Source organism: Octopus bimaculoides, chromosome 5 (genome assembly GCF_046866305.1).
Source record: "Octopus bimaculoides isolate indiv1 chromosome 5, ASM4686630v1, whole genome shotgun sequence".
Lineage (NCBI taxonomy): Eukaryota > Metazoa > Mollusca > Cephalopoda > Octopoda > Octopodidae > Octopus > Octopus bimaculoides.
Genome location: NC_142932.1, coordinates 48,613,541 through 48,639,678, shown reverse-complemented (window position 1 = coordinate 48,639,678; position 26,138 = coordinate 48,613,541). Strand labels below are relative to the sequence as shown.

Below are 26,138 nucleotides of genomic sequence, written 5' to 3'. Positions count from 1 at the left end.
GGATGGCACGGATCAGCTTTTTCCTTTCTGGTTTTGAGAAACTTAATTTCTCAGGATTGGTACATACGCAGTGTATTACATATACAAGTGCCCCAATAATAACAGGTATAAACTTGGACTTGTAACCTGGGTAGAGTAACTGAAGATTTCTCAATAGTTCAGCGTAGGTATTTTCTTTTTCATTGATCTTTAGCTTCATGTTAATATCTGCTGGTCAGCTGATTTCTAGTACTGTACACAATTTCTCTATGTGTGTATGTATGTATGTATGTATGTATGTATGTATGCATGTATGTATGTATGTATGCATGTATGTATGCATGTATGTATGTGTGTAGGTGCGTGTATGCGTGCGGGTGTGTGCGTATGTATGTACGTATACGTAGGCACGCATGTACGCATGCATGTACGCATGCACGCATGCATGCATGTAAAGCTGTATGCATGTATGTATTTATGTATGTGTGAAGGTGCATGTCTTAATGGCTAGGGTGTTGCACTGATGATTGCGAGACTGGCCACCTAACTCCTCAGAGTGCAACCTCCATGATTATTATGTGTGGGGCGCAGTTGAGCGAGAGATCAACAAAGTTCCTTGTAACACTAAAGATGAACTGCAGGCAATTATTATGGCAGCATTCACTATCTGAAATAAGGAGACCGCCAGAAGAGTTGCAGGAGCTTCTGAAATTGTCTGCAGGGCTGTGGTTGAAGCCAATTGTGATTTCATGGTATAAATTTACTGTTTAGTATTTCAAGATATTTTTATGTAATTTTGGTAGTAGATACATCTGTTAAAAATGAGATGTCAGTGTTAGTTTCATTTTTGCGTAACTTAGACGACAATTTATTCACTCCACCTTGTATATATATATATATATATATATATATATATATATATATATATATATATATATATGTGTGTGTGTGTGTGTGTGTGTGTGTGTGTGTGTGTGTGTGTGTGTCTTTGTGTTTGTGTTTATACTCCCATCACTGCTTGCTGGTGTTGGTGTTGGTGTCGGTGCATTTACGTGCCAGTAACATGGCGGCTCGAAAAAAGAGTCCGATAGAATAAGTACTAGACTTAAAAAAGCAAGTTCCGGTGTCGATTTGTTTGACTAAAGACGTTCAAGGACGTGCTCCAGCATCGCAGTAGTCAAATGACTGAATCAAGTAAGATGAAATAAAAATAGAATGTATTTGTATGTTTGTGTATATATATAATGTATGCATATATTTAATCCGTTACACCACTTACCTAGCGTACCTATTCGTTTAGATTACCGGTGAACTAAACTCCTACAGAGCTGTTTAAGAAGTGCCCGTGTTGAACCCGTGACAAAAGATAAGAACTAAGATATAAACTCAATTTAGGCAATCATACTCATACAGTTATAATTTCGACTTAAAATGCGCATACGTATATTAATACATATCGACACAAATGAATATTTATAAAATTTAAATACAAATATACCTAAAAATGCATGTAAATAAAACATATGTGGGATGCTATGAAAGGAAGTGTGAGAAAAAGAGAACCGATAAATTTTTTTGTACTAAAATTTAATTTTAGCGAGTAAGAGTTTCAATTAAAAGATCCATTGAGATCGATGTGTATTTTTAAAGATATATAAATGGTATATAAGGTATATAATTCAGTTCGAGGAAGTCCACATTCTACGGCCGTTTCCAGACTTCATGTCCTGGTAGTAAAATTAATTTTAAAAATCTCACAAACGATGCGGACAATATCCCCTACATCAGGAAAGGTATCCTCATAAAATCACATTCTTGGCACTAGTGTCTCACACTTCCTTTCCTATGTATCCCACATGGGTTTTATTTACATATATTTTTAGGTATATTTATATTTATATTCTATAAATATTAAAAAAATATTTATATTTGTCGATATGTATTAATATATGTATGCTCATTTTCAGTCGAATTTATAACTGTATGAGTATGATTGCCTAATTTGAGCTTTTACCTATATATATATATATATATATATATATATATATATATATATATATATATATATATATATATACATCTATATCTATATACATATCTATATATCTATATCATTTTATGTATATATTAATATTATCTCAGTTATTAAAACTTTCGATAATTTGAATACGTTAATAGTTACCAGGGGTAGCAAAATTACACTAAAAAACAAGATATCCCACCCGCTTTACAGGTTGTTATACCGAGTTATCTATCTATCTATTTATCTATCTATCTATCTATCTATCTATCTATCTATCTATCTATCTATCTATCTATCTATCTATCTATCTATCTATATATATATATATATATATATATATATATATATATATATATATATATATATATATATATATATGTATATATTAGTATGCATGTTTGTATTTATCTATGGGTGTATATGTTTGTGTGTGTTTGCTTTTATGTATTTGTGTGTATATCTGATGCTGATATACGTCCACGAAAGATGTAAACGTTTGCGTGAAAATCAGTGCTTTCAACAAAAATAACCTATGTTTCATTTGTTCCGCCCAGTTAGACAATCCTAAGTCACTCTCCCAATCGGAAATGCAACGGACCACTGATTGGTTCATTAAAAACATGTAATCGACGATGCCATTACAATAGAGAAAAAACAGATATGAAAATAATTATATAAGAAAAAACACCATGCGATCCTTTAGACCTGCGACCAAAATACCGGTCTTACAAAATCGATATGTTTAAAATAATCCGTTACCACTGACTCTGTAGACGTCATAACAAGGACTACCTCACAAAAGATCATTCTATATGTGTTAATCAGCAGCGATACTATGACGTAATCAAATGACCTGACCCAACAGCGATAGAGTTTTGATATCTATTTAAATACACATAACTTACTCTGTTGATATCCTACGGAAACTCGCGAACGTTATAAAGACAGATTTCTTTCTGCTGCAAAGCAAGGTCGGTTTTTTTTCTTCTGTTTACTCAAATACTCACTTCTGTCGACCGATTATTATTCGACCCGGTTTCGATTTCCGATTGACGTTAATTCCATTAAAGTTTTAGTGTTGCATAGCAATGTAGTTATGAAGTTGTTTCGGTTTCGATCAATCGGGGCGACATTTTGAGCAAATGTTTTCTACTACAGCCTAGATCTGACAAATATTATGTGATTTGAATTTAGTTGACGCAAATTTTGCAAAAACCCGTCGCACGCGCACACACACACACACACACACACACACAAACACATACACTGATAAATTCACACATAGTCTTGCACGGGCGCATATATCTGTATGTGTTCATGAAGGCGGCGAAATGGCAGAGTATTAGAATGCATCGTAGTTCCTATCCTCTGCAGTGCGAATTCAAATACTGCAGAGTTCACCTTTCATTTCTTTGGGATCGATAGAAAAAAAAATTAATTGTGTAGGAAGTTGGATTGGCGTAATTGTTAGAGCGTCGGACCGAATGCTCTGCGATATCAGTTCTCGATCTGCACATTCTGAGTTCAAATAACGCCCGGTCACCAACAGTTAAATAAATAAATAAATAAATAGAATAACGGTGACATTTCTGTCAAAAATTGCAGGGGCTCTAAAGTAATGTAGGCAATGGAAAAGTAATTAATATTATATTATTTTTGCCTCAATCAGAAGAGTGGCTGCAATCACCACCACTTGTGCATATGTGCATGTGTGTATGTGTGCGTGCGTGTGTATGTATGTATGTATGTATGTATGTATGTGTGTGTATGTATGTGTGTGTGTGTGGCGGGTGTATGTGTGTGTGTGTGTGTGTTTATGTATACCTCTATAAATGTCGATGTACCTCGTTATGCTCGTTAAAGTCATTTCATAAACACTTACTAATAAAATAAATCACAGATTGAAAACAAGTTATGTGTATAGAAGGATATATCTACTTCTGAACATACACCTCCTCATACCTGAAGGCTTTTGTTTAAACCACTGCCTCGTTAACTTGACGCTTGGCGGTATGTCACATCTAATAGTTTGTTTTTTTTGCCAGACAAGCAATCGAAACTACAACCTTATAATCGAGAGTCCACTTACCTAACCACACGTTTTTCTCATTGCAAAAAGTAACGGGGCGTTATAATAGACTCAAATCCTTGATGAGAAGAATAGTCACAGTCTAATGAAAGTAACCAGTAAAAGCAGAAATACAATGTCTGCGAAATAAGCACAAAGTTCCCATGAGGATTATAACATTACATTCACCCTTCTCTTAGAACACCAATACATCCATCGAAAGTTTCTGCGTCATCAAAAGATACCATTTACTCAATGTTCCAGATCAGTGTTTATATTAAGGAGGTGGAACCTGTGAGGATTGAAGAAATTGTAGAAAGTATAATTGGCCGTCAGTTGCGATAGAGTACGACTTGGTAGAATGATTTCGTTATCTGTCAGGTATCTACATAATCGCGGGAAACACTCTCGACTCTCTGATCCTTGACTTAGTGGAAGAAAGAATATGCGACAATTGGAAGGAAAAACAGCTGCACCGGCACTTGACTACTTCTCATTACATCTGTAAAATAAATGTCTTCCTGAAGTGCTTAACGTGTTGCCAGGTCCAGAAATCCTAACAACTAAAACATTCATCTTCACAACAATTGAGAAAAATAAATTGTTATGCTTAATAAAATTATGATTGGTTTAAACATTTTACACTTGCTCGACATCAAGATGAAGTTAGAAGAATTATATGGATGCAAGTAGTATTTGTTCATTCATTAAAAGTGAGTTTGGAGAGGATGGTCTAAAAATTCCACTAGGCAAATCGGAGTACTGAATAACACGGATCATGAGGATGGGAATAATACGAGTGGCGATAGGGAGAGAAGATATGACTGAGCCTTGATTGATCTAATAGAAGTGACAGGCAAACATGCGCTTCCGTGGCGCAGAAACTCTTGAAGTTGGGATAGAAATTACGGAGAGATTGGAGACTTAAACCTATCGTGAAATTACGTTAGATTACACTGTGTGACATAATTTTTGTCCTTGGGTAGCAACTATTATTTCCTATTTGCTTATCCCTAGAAAGTATGAAAAATGGCTAATATTTCCTTCAAACTTTGCTTTTGTTACATTTATTCAAACCACAAAGCATCCCTCTCAATACATGGCTATGATGTTCCCTCACTACTGTTGCTCATGATCAGAGATGCAACTATTGTCAGCCACTAAAGGGCAATCTCAAGTGGTTAAGGTCAAGCAACTGACAGGCAAATTTGTGGTATTTGGTATGATATTTCTGCTTTAGCAACTCAGCACTAACATTGTCTGAAATGTAATAGAAAATAGGTCGGTTTCAAAATACTGATGTCTGGTCACAAAAGCAAAGTTTGAATGGAATAGTAATCATTTCGTTTGATTTTTAGATAGAAGCAAATAAGAAATAACACTTGCTGATCAAAAATCAATAAAGATAAATAAAATTGGGTCATAATATTACTGTCCCATACTTGCTATACTGTACTGACTATTAGGCACGTATTAAAGATACGTTGAAGTATGGATGTGTTGGTGTATCTCATGTAATACTGGTAAATTGTAGATATGGTGATGTGTAATTTAACGTGGTTTATAGCACTGCGAGAAAGGCAGAGAAATTTGGGAATGGGTCTGATATTTATCAGTCTGCGAATCATTGAGCAAGACCCTGTCCAGAGAGAGGCCACTTAAATGACTGACTGACTGGCATGATGTCACTCACCAATACATTCTAATCACTGGCCCACAGGTGTGCTCTATTCTCTAGCTATTCTATCGTTACTGCAATAACTTCCGTGCTTCGAGGCTGGATAATCTCTTGCTATATCTAGTGAGATAATCACAGCTCACTCAACGACCCCGCTCTTTTCATCACCCATATTGATTCCTTCCAGCTTCCACCCATTCCTTCCTTCCTTCCTTCCTTCCTTCCTTCATTCCTTCCTTCCTTCTTTGCATACTTCCTTCTTAGATTGCCATCCCTCTAGAATCCTTTGCTTGCACATCTTTTTCTCTGCAGATATTGACTTACGAGTGGAACGTTAACCGCGCCCATCTCATCAATTTAGAGGGCCTATAAAAACCACGAACAAAATCTTTCCCTCCAGATAGATAAACAAAACAAACTTACGCGCCTTTTCAGTCAAGAGAAGCGAGCAAATTAACACATTGGTGACAAATTCGATGTAATATAAGAGAGGAAATCTTTATCTTGGGCGTGATTATGAACTTATTATGTAACAGAGAATATCTTTTCTTTCATTCCAGTTTAGAAAGAAAAACAATATTTAGAATACAAGAGCAGTTAATTTAGGAAACAAAGCATCGAAAGGTATTCGAACAACCGAGAGCCAGTTATTGTTGTTTCTAATCTCATATCAACACCCAAAAGAGCAGACATAAGTTTGTTTATCTAGGACAATATTATCAATGGTAGTCTTTATGTTTTCAAGATTGCCTGGTATTCACTGAAGGAAATTTTATTCCTATTCCAGGAAGGTTCAGTGACCGCGTAGATTACAGCGATGTAACCCGCTGAGCTTCAGAACAGGCGAGTATTTATTCTTAAATGATAAATCAAAACCAACCACTTGTAACTGACATTGTGTTTCTACAAACAATACATAATTTCCAAGATCCATCTCTCTCTCTCACCCCTCTCTTTCTCTCTCTCTCTCTCTCTCTCTCTCTCTCTCTCTCTCTCTCTCTATATATATATATATATATATATATATATATATATATATATATATGTATATATATATATATATATATGTATATATATATATATATATATATATATATATATATATATATATATATATATATATATATATATATATATATATATATATATATATATGTTTTTCATTTTTGTTTTCTCTCTGTCAACTTATTCTTCGGATCAGCTATTTACGTCTCTGTCTGTCTGAATGTCTGTCTGTCTATCTGTCTATCTGTCTCTCGTGATATATATATATATATATATATATATATATATATATATATATATATATATATATATATATATATATATATATATATATATATATATATATATATATATATATATATATATATGTATATATACATATATATATATTGCCTATTTGTATACAAATTCTTGCATTCCATCTACCTCACTAAATTCACATCGCTCTCACTCTTCTCATCTTTCAATACGGTTAAGCATTTAAACTCATACTCTTTATTACACCATCCTGACATTATTGATATCTCGTCGTTTAGTTAATATTAGTTTATCGTAGTGCTATAAACTATATCTAACTCCAAAGACGCCATTCTCACTATCTCACCATATTGCTCGAGATACACCAACGCATTTTAGCTAGAAGATATCTTTAAATACTTCAGACAATATTCAGCTCTGTACAACAAGTATGAAATGATAATCTAATGTAATTTCATGGCAAGTTTAAATCTCCACTACAGCTAATTTTACTTCACTGATGCAATTATTTTGTATCGGTGAAAAACACGAGTATCATAATCTGAGATAATACAGTCCCTCTGAAAACCTTTGTCTTCTTTAGGAATAGCAGCACCAAAGTCTGTTTCTTTTTTTGTCTGAGGGCGTTCAATTGAGGTGAATATCTCTGAGTTTTAGTTGTTCTCTTTTCTTCTTGTCGCTATATATGTGTTAGTTTTACTGTCCTTATAAATAGGTAGAAACATTTATATGTGGTGTACGTCCATTCCACCAGCAGCTAGACATATTTACCTAACAGCTGTATTTGTCATTATTTCTTGATGTCAAATAGATTTGCCAACAAGGATTGCTGTGTTTGGGCGAAATCTACGCATTTCAAAAACTGTTGTCTGACATTCTATAACAACACATACTGCCAACCATTGTATGCGTAATTCTGGTTGGAGATTTCCCATCTTTACCTCCGCTACTTAACCATGCAAGTAATAAGAATGGCAAAAACCTATGGAATATCAGTGTCAATTCAGACACTTGCTCCGACAAGCAAGTGTTATGCTTTTTAGCATGCCTTTCTGGCGTGAATGATGAAAACCACGTCTCTCGATCTGCCGGAACTTCTCTACCCACCTACTCTTCATCCATATAAATTGATACATTACTGTCCTCCTGTTCACGCATTCCATCATATCGGGTGTTGGGAAAAGATCTTTATCTGGAAAACTGTAATGTGTGATATAATCCAAGCGGTCTTCTTTACCGCCTTCAGTTTTCTGCTTGTATTTTGAGGATGCCATGTTTAAATCTGCAGGTAGGTCTAACAATAAAATATACAACTTAAAAGGCAATTGTGATGTCATTGTTATATTGGTCAATATAGTACTCGTTGTCGCTATTATTACATTAATTGTTGCTGTTGTTGTTAATGCTGCTGTTGTTGTTAATGCTGCTGTTCCCCGTTTCTGGCGTCCACGATGGATGTAATGATGGCGGTTGTTCTGATGCTAGTGTTTTTTACGCACCATTCCCCTCCGAGGAAGCATAATTTGTTTATTGCTCCGCGTAGCATCCATATTGGCTATGGTTGTACTAATGTTGTTATTCGTGGTGGTCTTATTTTTACTACTGGTGATGATGTAGATGATGGTAGTGGTGGTGGTGGTGGTGATGATAATAACACAAGAAATGACAACAAAATATAAATTATCAACAGTTTGCCTATGAAATGCCTGAATCAAATGAAAATGAAATGCATGGAAGAAAGAAAAGATCTAGTCAAATGTGATGTACTCTGAAATACAGAATAGCACCAGGAACAACAAAAGAAGGCCTGCAACAGTAATTAGCGACTATAAATAGTTCAAATTATGGATTTTGTTGCGAGGAAAGGGAAAAAGCGTAAGGTTTCAGGCAGTAAGTACATACGTATTGTCGGAGATCATTAAACATATGTTTGATAATCATACTGAATAAATAACAAATATTCTCAGTATCAGAAAGAGTACTGACTGAAGTCTTTCTTAAGTGCTTCATCTTGCTCACGGAATTAATTTTTTTTGCTTCCTTTTGATTTGTTTATATTAAATCAATTGTAGTTTGTTGTTTAAATTAAAGAAAGATTGAAATTAAAGACAAGTGAGCCAGATACTTGGAGACGAATAAATAATGATGTTGATATATAGAGATGTGAACATTAAGTAAATTTGATTACAGAAATTAACGGTTAGGGTGGTATGTATACATGTAAACAGTGTTGGGGAAGAATGTTTGCAGAAGTACAAAGTCCGTTAAATATAAAAGCAGATGTGAAATTTGAGTATATAATGATACAGACGTGAACAATTTGAAAAGTAAGATGTGAACGCACGGGATATTATACATGCATAGGTAAACAGTAAATGAAAAATGTCTAGAAATGTTAACATTTGGGAAAATATGCATTCATATCTGAAGAGTTGTAGGAAGTATATGTATGTATGTATGTATGTATGTATGTATGTATGCATGTAGGTATGTATGTATGTATGTATTATGTATGTGTATGTGTGTATGTGTGTGTGTGTGTGTGTGTGTGTGTGTGTGTGTGTGTGTGTGTGTGTGTGTGTGTGTGTGTGATCGTCATCTTTTATTCTCTTTCTCTTTTCCTTTTCACGCCGAAACGACTGGTCCTATTTTCTATTGTCTCCCACTTTCAACCCATTTCGCTATGTGCTGTACTTCGCGTTCTAATCCTTTAGGCTATTCCTCGTGGCGTTAACCATATTTCCGTCTCTCGTCTGGCCCAACGTCCGTATTCTGTTTATTTATTTCAGTTTGTTCGTATGTCCACGTTTCGTCTTGCTTGTTTTCGTCTTTGTATATCGTCTCCACTAATGGTCTCGTCTTGAATCACATTTATTCATGTTTGTATGTTAACTTTCTGTATTACATATCTGTTAATTTATTGTTTGCTTGTTTACTTTCTGTCATGTTTGGTCCCTTGTTCGTTGGCTCACCATTTTCCAGCGGCTTCTTGCTGCCAGCGCCACCAGAAGGGAGCCAATATTATCGTTGAAGGGGCAAAATTGCGTTCGATCATCTGGCCGATAACTGATGAAGATTTGTTGACCTTCTGTGTCTGTTTTCCGCTTGTTTGAACTTCTATTATATGTTTTTACGCTCATAAACACACACACACACACACACACACACACACACACACACACACACACACACACACACACACACACACACACACACTAGTGTCTGAATAGATACTGATATTCTATAGATCGTTGACTGGAGATTCGGTTGTTATGTCGCTGCTGGACATCTGTCACTGGGGAGCCCAAAATACGGCGGAACCACTTGATCTGGAAGTTCCGGCGGCCGTGGCAGACTGTTTTCGCCTATCAACGATATAGATAAGAGTCGAGTGCTTTTGTGCGCCAAGAGACCACATGAGCGATCCTCGCAATGTAAATAACGCAGTATTTTGTGTTCCAACAAAATCTCCACGTTAAGTTGGAGATTAAGATTGCTTTTTCATACACACACACAGAGTCACATATGTATGTATGTATGTATGTATGTATGTATGTATGTATGTATGTATGTATATGTATATAAATGTATGTATGTGTATATATGTTTTGAGTCAGACGTTTTGTAATACCTTGGTAACTTATTTTCTTTATTTGTCAAGTTACAACAAAAGCAGTCTGGCATTGAAATTAGAGGACATCGTGTTGCACCGACTGAAGACACCTTTCTGCCAGGTCTTTAATCCCACACTGATACCAGTTCTTGTCCTTCAAGGTAAAAAATTCCTTCACTGAAGTTTCGACCTCCCCTTGGTTGATAAATTGAACCATGGATTAACACAAGTGATAATCCGAGGAATCTAGGTCAGCACTATTTACTGTGTCTGATATCGAGTTTCTAGAATTTATTCCTCATCGTTCAAGCGATGTGAGGTCGTGCGTTATCTTGCTGCAGACGACCTCACTTTCTGTTAGCCGACGCCATAAAATGGCGTACATCCGACGCATAATGGTATACATCATCTTCAGCTGTTCGGAGTACAGGTTAACATTGATGGTTCGACCGTCCGGAATGAATTCGTGGTGAATTATACCCTCATAATTCTACTACATGCAAAGTTCGAAGCGTAAATTTTTGGCGACAGATTCCGGAAGCTGGCACTTGCTTAACCACTGCTTATCCTCGTTAAGATTGGGAAAAATTTATCGCTCGGATTATTATTGCTCAATATAAACCTGCTCCGGATATGAACTCAGAACATACCTATATGCATGACATTTTGTCTAGCGCTATACAAGTTATGCCCATTTTTGGCGACAGGTTCCGGAAGCTGACCCTTGCATAACCACTGTTTATGCACGTTAGGACTGCAGAAAAATATCCCCTTCGAGTTATTATTTGCTCAATATAAACCTCTTCCAGTTGTGAACTCAGAACGTTATCGGCCATGCCTATATGCATGACATTTTGGCTAGCAGTATACCATCTCTGCTCTCTCACCAACGGAAGCAATATATACAATAGATTAGTTATTGCGACAAAACACGACAGTCAATAACAACAACAGCAATAACCACAACATGAAGTAAACACAGTAACAAGTGTCTCAACTATTCCATTACGACAACCACTACCAACCACACCATCACATCTATCACCACAAGCACCACTGCCACCACCATCATCACCACCACCAACCTCCTCCTCCTCCTCTCTCCTACTCCTTCTCATCGTCATCATATAATAAATACTGCAACAATTACACGGGTAACTCCAGCATATCGGTCACGTGTCTTCAACATTATCATCATCATCACTAAAATCAACGACATCATTACATTATCACCGTCAACGTTTCACCATTATTGTAGTTAGTGAGTTGTCATCGTCATCATCACCACCACCACCACCACCACCACCACCACCACCACCACCACCATCATCATCATCATCATCATCATCATCGTTATTATCGTCATCATCCTCATCCTCACCATCATCATCATCGTCATCATCATCATCGTTATCATCGTCGTCATCATCATCATCATCATCATCATCATCATCATCACCATCACCATCATCATCATCATCATCGTCATCACTATTATCGTCGTCATCAACAGCAGCAAGAAAAAAACCATGAGTTTGGAGAAACTACATAGCCCCCTCCCAAACTGCACTCGCATCCAATTCCGAAGAACACTCTCCCACACTCGTTTTACTAAATCAAATATGGCGGCTGATGTACTGATAGAAAGAGTGCAAGCAAATACGTGCAGTTTTCAATTCACCTTTATATGATGCAGCTCTGACAGCACCAGCACCATCAGCATCGACGCCGCTGACGTTACTATCATCGCCAACACTGCTGAAGGAGATAGCAAACACAGGCATCTGATTGGTTCAAAAACGGGTCAGTTATTTTCTAAAGAGCGACCGATTTTATCACGTGCCAGGCAGTCTGTCACTGCGTAAACGAGTATATACACGCACACACGCATACACATACACAAGCATGCACACACGCACGTATGCACGTAAACACGTACAAATGTTCATGCATAATATATATATATATATATATATATATATGTGTGTGTGTGTGTGTGTGTGTGTGTGTGTATACCTACATACGCACACAGCTACATGTTTGAATATAAACACATACGTGAACACACACAACCACAAACATACACCGACATATGTATGTTTATAAGAATGTGCTTGTGCACGAATTTGCATGCATGTATATGTATATAAGCTTGTATGTAGATATGTGTGTGCTTGTATGTGTGTGTGTGTTTACTTCTTTCCTCATCTTTCTATCAGTCCCTGTACCTTTCTGACTAGGTAATTATTAAACAACTTGTCAACTTCGCCGTCAGTCTGTCTGTCCGTCGATCAGCCATTTTCTTTCTTCTTTCGCTTCTTTTCCTCTCAGTACAGAGAGAGAGAGAGAGAGAAAGAGAGAGATAGAGAGAGAGATAAAGAGAGAGAGAGAGATGGAGAGAGAGAAAGAGAGAGAAAGAGATAGAGAGAGAGAGGGAGCAGAAAGACAGACAGACAGACACAAACACACACAGACACAAACACGCACACACAGACACACACACGCACACACAGACATACAAACAAACACGCAGAAAAGTACGCACGTAAACACAAACAAATATACACGTAAACAAACACAAGCATATATATATATATATATATATATATATATATATACGCGTGTATGTGTACGCACGTATTTATATATGTCTACGTGTGTGTGTGTGTGTGTGTTTCAGCGTGTGTGTCTATACGAATGAATACTAGTCGATTTACTATATTTTCCATCCGTTCATCCATCCGTCTATCCATCTGTTAAATTTTCCATCTTCGATATATGTGCAACTGTATCGTTATGTCACTCTAATCTTCTATGCATACATGCATATATCGACGTATGCATTAATGCATTGTATGCGTTTGTTTTTGTATGAATTTGTGTACGTACGAGCGTATATATACGTACATGTATCTACATATGTTTCTATTAATCTATCATAACTGACGTCTACACAAACACAAGCACACACGGACATGGGCACACACGCACTCGGGTACACACGCACACACATGCATACTTCTATATTTTTGTGTGTGGACATATATTTCTATGCGCATGTGCGCACCTGCGTGCCATATATATATGTTGTGTGTGTATGTGAGTGTGTCTGTGTGTGCCTGTATGTATGTATATACATACATATATATGGAGGCGCAATGGCTCAGTGGTTAGGGCAGCGGACACGCGGTCATAGGATCGCGGTTTCGATTTCCAGACCGGGCGCTGTGAGTGTTTATTGAGCGAAAACACCTAAGGCCCCACGAGGCTCCGGCAGCGGATGGTGGCGAACCCTGCTGTACACTTTCACCACAACTTTCTCTCACTCTTACTTCCTGTTTCTGTTGTGCCTGTAATTCAAAGGGTCATCCTTGTCACACTGTGTCACGCTGAATATCCCCGAGAACTACGTTTAGGGTACACGTGTCTGTGGAGTGCTCAGCCACTTGCACGTTAATTTCACGAGCAGGCTGTTCCGTTGACCGGATCAACTGGAACGCACGACGTCGTTAGCGACGGAGTGCCAACAGCAACAACAACAACAGCACACACACGCACACACACACACACACACACACACACACACACACACACATATATATATATATATATATACATATATATATATATATATATATATATATATATATATATATATATATATATATATACATACATACATACATACACCACATATGCATGTACATGTATTTGTGTTTGTGTTTCTCAGAGTGTGTATGCTTCTTTTATCTAACGATCTCTGCATGTGTATATGTATATATCTATGTATGTATATTTGTTTGTGTGTGCTTGTGTGTCTGTGTTTGTCCCCACCATCACTTGACAACAGATTGTAACGTGTCTACGTCCCCGTAACATAGCGGTTCAGCAAAATCAACCGATAGAATAAGTATTATGCTTACAAAGTCCTGGTGTCGATTTGTCGACTAAAAGCAGTGCTCCAGCATGGCCGCAGTCAAATGACTGGAACAAATGAAAGAAAATTCATATATATTGCTCTCAGTTGTGGTCACCACACAGTGTTAAGCGGACAGCAGAACTCGAGGCAATTCAGCGGCACTATACAAAAAAGATCGCCACAGTCCAACAGATGAACTACAGGGAGCGACTGAAGGCACTAGGTCTCTACTCCCTGGAGCGCAGGCGGGAGAGATATGTAATAATATACATATGGAAAATACTGGAAGGACTGGTGCCAAACTTTGGTATCAAGTACTACAGGAATGCCCGCACGGGTCGCCACTGCATGGTGCCAAAGGTACCGTCCACTGCATCTCACATAAGAACGAGATACTGCAGCAGCCTCGGTTTCAGAGGACCTCAGCTCTTCAATGCCCTGCCAAAACATTTGAGAGACATGCAAGACATGGATGCGGAGGTCTTCAAGACAAAACTTGACGCTTTCCTCTCCACGATACTAGACGAACCAATGGCTCGTAATGAGACGCAGCTTAGGGCAGCTGTGTCAAATTCTCTTATACACCAGATGTGCCATCAAAACTCTTGATTGGACCATGTCAGGTGGGGGAGAAGAGCCATGCAAGGAACGTCAAAATCACGGTGGTGCACCAGCATGACCGCAGCCACTTGGCTAAAACACATAAATAAAAAAAAAAAAAAAAATATATATATATATATATATATATATATATATATATATATATATATATATATATATATGCATACGTATACATACATTTATACATATATATATAAATTTACACACACATACGTATACATATATATATGCATATATATATAAATTTACACACACACACACACACACAGACATATAGATACATAAAAGGCATATAGATATATGTGTATGTTTGTGCGAGTGTGTACGGATGTGATTTTTAGAAAATGTGCACACACTCTTTTAAACAATCAATACGGCTTCCCCTATTAATACATTCCACTCTCACGTATTCCTCTATATGAATGTCTGTGTGTGTGTGTGCGTATATGTAAATACACAAACAAACATATTATATGTACGCGTATCAGCTCTAAGAAGTGGTGTGTATAACTACAAACTTCTTGCCAATTCAGAATATGCTTTAGACATATTCGAATCTGTAAGAAAGCCATTCATTTTATTTTGTCGCGGAGAAAATTTATAGCTGTAGACAGAAACACGCTGACACACCGAGTTAGCTGGCTGAACACCCCGTAACCAGAATGTTATGCATGTATGTACGTATTATGTATGTATGTATTATGTATGTGTTTTCTTTTATTTTTTCTTTTACTTGTTTCAGTCATTTGACGGTGGCCATGCTGGAGCACCGCCTGTAGTCGAACAAATATACCCCAAGACTTATTCTTTGTAAGCTTAGTACTTATTCTATCGGTTTCTTTTGCCGAACCGCTAAGTTACGAGGACGTAAACACACCAAAACCGGTTGTTAAGCGATGGTTGGGGTCAACCACAAACACATACGCACATAAACACACACGCACGCACACACACATACACACACACACACACACATATATATATATATATATATATATATATATATATATATATATATATATATATATATATATATATATATATACGACGGGATTCTTTGACTTTCCGTCTACCAAATCCACTCACAAGACTTTGGTCAGCTCGGCACTTGCCCAAGGTGTCTCTCAGTGGGACTGAACCTGGAATCATGATGTTGTGAAGCGAGCTTCTTACCATACAGCCATTCCTGTGCCTATATATACATACATACATACACATACACAGACACAGACACAGACACAGACACACACACACACACGCATATATATATATATATCTATCTATATATATATATATATATATATATATATATATATATATATATATATATATATGCTTGTGTGGAGGGATACATTTGGATAAATAGATACAGAAAAAGGAAAGGAACAATATGTGAACTCGTTTTAATTATTTATGTTTTGTGTGTATGTATGCGTGTGTATGAGAGTGTGTGCATTGTGTGTATGAGTGTATATTTGTGTGTCTGTGTATTTCTGAAAATTTTAGTGAAAGATAATCTAGCTTCGTTCCGGTGAAATATCTTCAAATTAAATTTCCTGAAAGTAAGTTATTTGCTAGTTTAACGATATTTCTATCACTGCTCCTGTAAGATGCAAGTACAACAGATCTGACGTAATTATCTGTGACACACAAAAAACAAAAGTCTACATGTAAAGATCCGTTTCAACTAGATCGTGGCACAGTTTACAGATTTGTGGGCTGTGTAGCCGGTGACTTAAAATTGTGAACAGGCTACTCTTTCCCTATATATTGGTCAACTTAATATACTATTTAGATACAATCAGGAGGACCAGATGCGATTCGTCCGTTTCCTTATTTTTAACTTCCAAGACATCCAGTCAGTTGGGAACGTTTGAAAAGGCTTGAGAGCTTTCTGCATAACCCTCTCCTATTGGCAAAAGCCATGCAATCTCATCGAGCATCGAAGGTGATGCTCTAATCTCCCATTTGCACTAAAGAGCGGGTCATTTCCAGAAAACGCTCTAGATGCCTAAAGAAATCTGGTTACTCAGTCCCTGGGCAGGGAGTAGATGGCTTCTATTTGGAAGTTAAGGCTTTTGTTTCTGGTCACTTCTAGCACTGAAGTACACAGAAGATGGTTCGTATTGTGAGATCCTCAGCTTTCCGATATAACACAGGTACTCCGATGCCCGGTCAGCTTTAAGATGTCTATACATCATAGCCATCGAAGATTAGCGTGGTGGGTCGTGGCTCTGAATTTCTGGTCACCCAGGAGGCTATTATATTTATGTCTAATGACCTGAGGTCATTGATAAGGTGACATTGCTTCCAAGTCGACGCGACACATCCTAAAAGAATGCTAGCAGCAGTCGACCATTGGTGACTAAGTCCGTCTGCGCAGACTACTGTTGTGGGGGGCAGCGACCGACGCACTAGAAAATCCAGTCAATCGCACCAAAAAAGTGGTGATGATGATAATGATAGCGTTGATGGTATTAGTGTTGTTGTTGTGGGAGGTGTTAATGTATGCTATTTAAATGCATCGCTTCCGTTGGTACAAAACTCCGAACTTTTTTGTTGAGGAAAATGTTTTCGCTCACTTCTTGTCTTTTTATTGGGCACTTTTTCACGTTTAGAGTCTTCCTTGTTAGTTTCAGCTCGAGACTTGTCTGAATGGTCCGAGGTGAAGTATGGAATATCTTGCAGGTGTTTGTAATTTTGTTACATAGTGAACTGGTATCAGTGTGAATTTCTTACGGTGGAGTACTCGTAATCTAAGGGCTTCTGATCGACAAATCATTCGTATAGAGCAGTGGTTCCCCAACTTTTCACTACCAAGGTCTCCTTTTATTTAAATGAGTTTTCCCACAGATCCCAGGATATTGAAAGTTCTGTCAGCTTAACATGTACACAGACCCCCAGTATTACCTTTGCGGACGACCTGGGGTCCGCGGACCGCAGGTTGGGAACCACTGGTATAGATCCATACTAGTTAATACATGTAACAAAGCCTATGTTACCCCAGATACTATTCAAGGACAGTTAAACATTTTCTACGCAGGCTCATTCCAGTCTATGCCTCACCAATGATATATATATCTGCATATTTTCGGTCTTCTCTCTATTATCTCAAGGAACTATGCCGGTATTGTAATTGCAACTTTTCAGCTACTGCAAAGTACTGATGTTTTTTGTCCAATGGGACAAGGACAAAATCAAAAGTTTTTGCAACATCAGCAAATGAGTTAGATTTGCTGTGCTTCCACTACGTGCCTGTATATTTGCTGCTGTTCTTTCTTCTGTTATTGCTTATAACTTTTGTGGAAGTTGTAGTTAGATTAGTAGTACTATAGTTTGTTGAATTTATTTCCCTTATTGGTCATTTTGTGGACGACGGCGGCGGTTTTCTACTATTTGGCAGATCGCTGCTGTTATTGTTGTTGTTGCTGCTATTGTCATTCTGGCTACTGTTGATACTACTGCTACAGTTGTTGGTCACTGCTGCGGTTGTGATGCTATGTGGTCAGAGGTATTGACTTCGAACGAGGGTTTCACATTGAAAACACCACTTACTTTATTCTAGCTGCCCGATAGCTTCAAAGCCTTTTTGGAAATTTTGTTTTACTTTGAATACAATGGGGTGAGTAATTAAAAAGAATCAACCAGTTCCTTATAGTCCTAGTTGGCTTAACTCGATAAAAACAATAAAATTAAGAAATACAACCAACTGGAAAGAAAAAGAAGACACAGGCTAACGGAGCTTCTGAATCACATTCAGCTAGTGTGATGAACAATAACAATAACGAAAATGACAAGAATTAATAAATTTTAATTATAGTATTAATAATAATAATAATAATAATAATAATAATAATAATAATAATGATGATGATGATGGTAAGATATTATTATAAAAGATCAGACTAAGAACATGTGTTTATTAATTGACATGAGTATTCCCTGCGATTATAATATAGCGGCGAAAGAATTTGACAAGATCAGTAAATATAAAGACTTGCTAATAGAAATTGAAAAAACGAGGCACCGTACCAGTGATTGTAGGATCTCTAGGAATGATAAAAAAAGGTCTGAAACCTACTTGAATATGATACAGGAAGTGTAAAAATCGTGTTAACTGGAACGACTCATGTACTGAGAAGAGCATTATCGCTGTGAAAACAACATCTATTAATGAATTTATTTATTTATTATTTTTTTTTTAAATACATATTTTACCTGAGAATTTGTGTGTGTAAACTGGGAATGTATACAATGAGTTTCTCTGCCCTAGCTGTACGGAAAACACTCGGCGAGAAATGGAAGAAAATTTGAAGAAAGAAGAAAAAAAAAACAACATAATAATAATAATTTTATTATTATTCTTATTATTGTTCATCTATCAACACGTATTGTACATTTCTCCCATAAGTTTTTTTTGTTATTTATACTGTACATTTGCTATCGTTATATAAATAAACGAACCGGTACCTTAGGAAGCCAGTAAGATTTTCTCCATCTGTAGCTCTTAGGGGCTAAATTCAGAGTTGTTTAGCAAACAAGCCTCTCAGTTTTTGTATTTTTAAAAATAGAAAGACGGTGGACGAGGGTTGCTGTTCACTGAAAAGAACAGACTGTTATCTGTAGAACACAACATCCAAATAGTTGGTGGACAAAAATTGACGCAAGATACTCGAGTCCTAGCAAGTGTGCATGGCATATCAGCATCACTTCGCTCAACAGTGTGGAGCGAATGGAAGACTGGAACTGAGGATGAACTTCAGTGCCTTTTTCGACGGCAAACCACATCCTTCGGCAAGCCGAGCGGAGCATTGTAAAATGCTGATAACAGCCGCGGAAATACGGGATGCGATTATCGGCTGCACGAGGATGCGAATAGCCTTCTTTGAATGCCCTACGAGCTTTACTTTTATATACCGCAAATAGAAGTGGAGCGAGAGAATTTCTAGTTCTGTGAGTCGAGGAGCGGTGGCACTGCTGAGAAATGACCCACCCAAAACGCTGCTGAAGGTAAACTCAACAAGTTTGGACTAGGGGTCAGTAAAGAGTTTGGCGCTTGTGTGTGAGTGGAACTGATTGGTGATGCACAAACATGCTCAATTCCAAGCGGATCCATCCAAGACAACCTCCACCTCATGCGATACATCCAGGCAGGGTGTGTAAAGTGCCGGTATGGGTGGGGCTCTGATCAATTTGGATCAAGGGAAATGGTTACCTATCGGATCGATTAACCATGATGCGCTCGGTCTGTCAGTGGTGTATGTTCTCGTCTCCTCTATATGCACTAGCTCTAGAGCCACTACTGCGAAAATTCGAGGCGTTGAGAGGCATGCCTTGTGAACTAGAACTTGGGAAAACCGTATCAACATACGGGTTAAATTGCTCGGGGTTTTGGTTTGGTCCTGACCTCCAGGCGGAGAAGAACTGGGTGAAGGTGACAAGCAGGGTGAGCAATCTCGACCAAAAATAGCCGAGAGAAAGCTATCCCTGAAAGGTCGGGCAAAGGTAGAGAATTCTTACATCGCCTCCCTTATATATTATCGCCTGACCGTTGTGCCGTGATCCAGTTTACGTCAAACTAAACTGGAGCACACTGTCTTATACTTTCTGTGGAAGGGACGCGTTCCACTGGTCAGACACTCTATTTGCTGTCAACACCTGCTGAATGGAGGACTGAGCATGCCGTGGCATGCACAAACATGCACTGCGACTGCGACATCTCCGGCGTTTCCTTGACAATGAGCAGGTGTAGCTGCTATTTGTCACACAGGATTTTCCACAGCTCGTCTCTTTGACAGACCGGCAGTCGTGGATCGAGCGTAGAACGAGGCAGGGTGCCTGGCACCTTGTGTGTCGTCAGGTGCTCACAGTTCACTGTCAGTCGAGCAATCAGGTCAGTAGAAGTTCCCCTCGGGCGGTCTATAGAGGGTTTGTGGTGGATTAGTGCGACGACGTTCTCCGGGAGACTCTGGGCATTGACGAGAATCAACTGGCCGGTTTGATCAGGAGGACTTTTGCGCCAGGGCCTATGGATAATTCTCAGAAATCCTTGGCCTGGCAGTCCTACTGGGAGACATTGCCGGTTCGGGATAAACTCTGCAGGCATGGAAGTGCAGTCAGCCGGTCTTGCCTGTGATGTGTGCAGAGCGACGAATCTCTTCCCCACGCTCTCTACCAGTGCCCGAGCATTGCTGGTTTGTGGATTTATGCCGAACACCTGCTGTCGTGTGTAAGACGGATCCGGCTATCGGCTGAGTCCATTGTGAATATCGCCCACCGCCTTGCTTTGGCCGGGAAGAGAAGGCACTGTTTCTTTGTCAGGTGGCCTTAGCGAAATATGTTATGCGGCGGATCAGATTGAAATAGCTGGGAACCGGTACTTTCTTCTTTGACCAAGATCTCATCAACGTTTTCATGAAAGAGGGTAAGTGTGAGAATTCCTGCCTCCCAGTAATTTTGTTAAAAAGTGGGTGAATGTAAGGCGAATGACCCGATTCAACTACTCTAAGCATGCGCCTCTAGATTAAGAGTAGATGAAGAGGAGAAAGCACCTTCCCTAGAGGCCAGAGCGATCGTAATTTTTGATGGGTTTCTACGAGCAGCTACGGGAAGTCTCCTTTGGGGGGGGGGGGTTAATTGTTAGAATCTTATTTATTGTTATTGTTTTGTTCACACGTTTTATTCCCACTTTGTATTGTATTGTCCAGTATTGTCCCCGGTGCTAATTTTTATGTCTCTATATAAACTTACAACAGTCTAAGAAATTTTTTATTTACTGTGGAATTTCCACGGTTACTGCAAGTCATTATAAGTGTTATTATACTTATTTAGGCGACGAGTTGACAGAATCGTTAGTACACCGGACAAAATGCAAAGCAGCGTTTCGTCTGTCTTTACGTTCTGAGTTCCAATTCTGCAGAGTTCGACTTTACGTTTTGTTCTTCCGGGGACAATAAAATAAGTACCAGTTGAGTACTAGGGTCGATTTAATCGACTTACCCCTTCCCCGAACTGGCATTCTGCCGAAATTTAAAACTATTATCACGAGTATTTCATCTTTTAATTTTGTTTCTATTTCTTGCCGTATGTCTTCCCGACACCTAGTGCAAAGAAACTCGCTGTATACATTGATAGGCCATTAAATTAAACTAACCAGATTATTCATATAAAAAAATCAAATAAAGTTGTTGCTGTTGTTATTATTATTATTATTATTATTATTATTATTATTATTATTATTATTATTATTATTATTATTATTATTATTATTATTATTATTATTATTATTATTATTATTATTATTACAGTAGCCAGTTGGCAGAATCGTTAAAGCGCTGGACGAAATGCTTAGCGGTATTTCGCCCGTCGCTACGCTCTGAGTTCAAATTCCACCGAGATCGACTTTGCCTTTCAGCCTTTCGGAGTCGATAAATTAAGTACCAGTCTAGTACTGGGGTCGATGTGATCGACTATCCCACTCCCCATAAATTCCAGACATTGTACCTAAAGTGGGAAGGATTATTATTATTTTTATTATTATTATTATTATTATTATTATTATTATTATTATTATTATTATTCAGTAGTCTTATTCTTATTACGTGCTATTACTGCACTACCGAGTGTAGCTCTGTGTGCCTTGGGCATGTTCTGTGGTTTGTTGCGGTGTTCTTATTTTCTCTGTATTGAAAGTGCTTTACGTAGGATGTGTTCGGTGCCTAGCAGTGCTATTTTCTGTATGTTGTATACACTTGTAAGTCCATGTGCTTTATTATTATTATTATTATTATTATTATTATTATTATTATTATTATTATTATTATTATTATTATTGTTGTTGTTGTTGTTGTTGTTGTTGTTGTTGTTGTTTTATTGTTATATTGTGTTTTCGCTTTGTTTTTGGTCTTTCGAGTTATTATTCTTGTCTTTAATTCTGAATTTTGAATATATATATTGTAATCAGAAGACTAAGAAAATCTATTATATAATAAAGAACTAAAACCAGTGAGGTAGTGAATATATAAATGCCCTGAAGCTCTACCAACGTTTCATATTTTGCGATTCTCTTGAGGCGCACTGAGAAGAATGAACAATGCAGTTGATTTGATATTTATAGTTCATAGCTAAAAACGAAATAAATATGAAAATAACAATTAATTTTTTTACCGCAAAAAAATAAAAAAAGAATCCATTTAGATCGGACCTGCTGCACGGGTGCATTTAAGATATAAAAGCGGCAAGTTTATAGAGAATCTTAGTCAAATAGCTAATGGACATATAATGAAATGTAAAACAGATAATGCAATTATTTCTTTTAAAAGCAAGTAAATTTAATATGTTATTGACTTCAAGTAGTAACGCAAAAGCAAATTAGATGGACAGAGAGATAGATAGATAGACAGATAAATGGTAAAAGATTCACGTGTCACATTGATCTAGAGTGTTAAAAAATAAAGACAGATATGATCTAAGAACGGTCAAAATTAATTTAATGTTAAGAAGATCGCGTTTGCAATCATGTCATTTTGCGTTCAGTTTCACTACGCGGCAACTTGGGCAATTTTTTTTCTTCTATAGTCACGAACCAACCAATGCCGTGTAAGTGAATTTGTTAGAGAGAAACTGTGAGGAAGCCCGCCATCGATACGTGAGTGTGTATGCGTGCTTTTGAGTCTGTATTTGTCTCCCACCCGTATCGCTTGAAACCGATATTGATTTGTTTACCGTCCTGTAACTTATAGGTTTGTCAAAAAAACCAGATGGAGAAAGTACCAGACTTACAATGTAAGTCTGTATTTGTCCCCTACCCGTATCGCTTGAAACCGATGTTGATTTGTTTATCATCCCGTAACTTTTAGGTTTGTCAAAAGAACCAGATGGAGAAAGTATCAGACTTACAATGTAAGTACTGGAGTCGATCTCTTCGATTAGACCTTTCAAAATAGGATCCGAGCATGGCCGTAGTCCAACGACTGAATCAAATAAGAGCAAAATATAAAGCTAACTGAATTCATTGTAAACAAAGAAAGCCACGATAAACATAACTACGTTAAATAAACGGTATACAGATTGTTGTGCAATCTTTATACCGTTTTGCCATGGACCTGACGCTGTATGACTTCGCTTTTTTCGTCACATTGTCAATAATGTTTGCATCCTCGTAACAGACATAAAAACAGCAACCAACTCTATATCATTTTTACCCGAAACAAAGCTGTAACATGAACTATGGTACCATTAATTCTGTCAAGCTTTATTTTTACGTGCTGAAATTATTTTTCCACCGCATAAGATACAGACTAAAATGGAACAGACGAGTTGACAGTCGCTTGGTTTTCCTGACAACTGCAGACAGAAGATGCTATGGTCGTACAAGAGCCAGTATCATTGCCTTAAGAATGTGTTTAAAACGTTTTCAGTAATACAAATAACTTTAACAGTTAAAACGTAGAAGGCATATAATAGACGTATTAGCCACTGTTGGAGAATCTTGACAGTGATCAGGTCGCAAATGGTGCAACGAAAGTTTTGACACCAAATAATAAATGTTTAAGTGAACTTAGCCGTTTTTTATCCATTTTCTTTTCTTTCTTTCGTTTTTTTTTTGTTGGATGGTTAATATGTGTCACGCACGCTGTAATGGCTTTAACATCAACACACAGTCTCAGATCAAATCAGTTGGCAGGCAATTACATCTCCTAAATTCAGTTTAGTATATTGCAAAAAAGACATGTTTGCACCAACCTAATTCTCGAGTTTGCGTTATACAGAGTATGGCTAATTATATATTCATTGGACTTTGATATTTTGTTTGAATAATCTGAAATTCCGATAATTGATGTTCAGATAACCGATCGCCAATTATCTTAATTAATTATGTACCAACAGAATACATAATTTATGAGACGAATTAACCGTCAAAAGTGCACAAATAGAACTTCCGTATAACATATAGTCATATATTATTGCATAAACATGTTAAATCATAAAGATATACATGCAAAAAAGATATACATGCAACTAAATATATAGTTTATATTGTATATCCATATTCTCTGCTCATATGTACAGACACACACATACCATACACGCGCGAACACGCACGCACACACACATCATATGAGGGCTCATTGCACAGTGGTTAGAGCATCAAGCTCTCAATCATGAGGTAGTGAGTTCGATTCCCAGATCGGGCTGTGTGTTATGTTCTTCAGCAAGACACTTTATTTCACGTTGCTTCAGTTCACTCAGCCGTGCAAACGAGTTGCGATGTCACCGGTGCCAAGCTGTATCGTCCTTTGCTTTTCCTTTGGATAACATCGGTGGCGTGGTGAGGAGAGGTTGGGCCACTGCTATTCTTCTATAAACAGCCTTACCTGGACTTGTGGCTCGGAGGGTAACTTTCTAGAGGTAATCCCATGGTATATATATATATATATATATATATATATATATATATATATATACATATACACACGCATACATATACGTATACACACTTACACACACGCATTGTTGGCACTCCGTCGCTTACGACGTCGATTATTCCAGCCTGCTCGTGAAATTAACGTTCAAGTGGCTGAGCACTCCACAGACACGTGTACCCTTAATGTAGTTCTCGGGGATATTCAGCGTGACACAGTGTGACAAGGCTGGCCCTTTGAAATACAGGTACAACAGAAACAGGAAGAAAGAGTGAGAGAAAGTTGTGGTGAAAGAGTACAGCAAGGTTCGCCACCATCCCCTGCCGGAGCCTCGTGAGCTTTAGGGGTTTTCGCTCAATAAACACTCACAACGCCTGGTCTGGGAATCGAAACCGCGATCCTATGACCGCAAGACCGCTGCCCCAACCACTGGGCCATTGCGCCTCCACACATACACGCATACATATACGTATATACGCATAAGTATCCATTTACGCATATACGCATACATACACGCATACATATACGAGGTAGGTTCAAAAATTATCCG

The 26,138-nt window shown here is 37.7% G+C and overlaps 1 long non-coding RNA gene across 1 annotated transcript; it reads left to right on the top strand.

Moving 5' to 3' along the window:
* The first annotated feature begins 2,831 nt into the window (after positions 1-2,831).
* On the top strand, positions 2,832-24,722 carry LOC128247853 (uncharacterized). Its single transcript, XR_016241789.1, has 3 exons — positions 2,832-2,973; positions 6,536-6,591; positions 24,023-24,722. It is a non-coding gene; the product is annotated as an uncharacterized LOC128247853 (long non-coding RNA).
* The last annotated feature ends 1,416 nt before the right edge of the window (positions 24,723-26,138 follow it).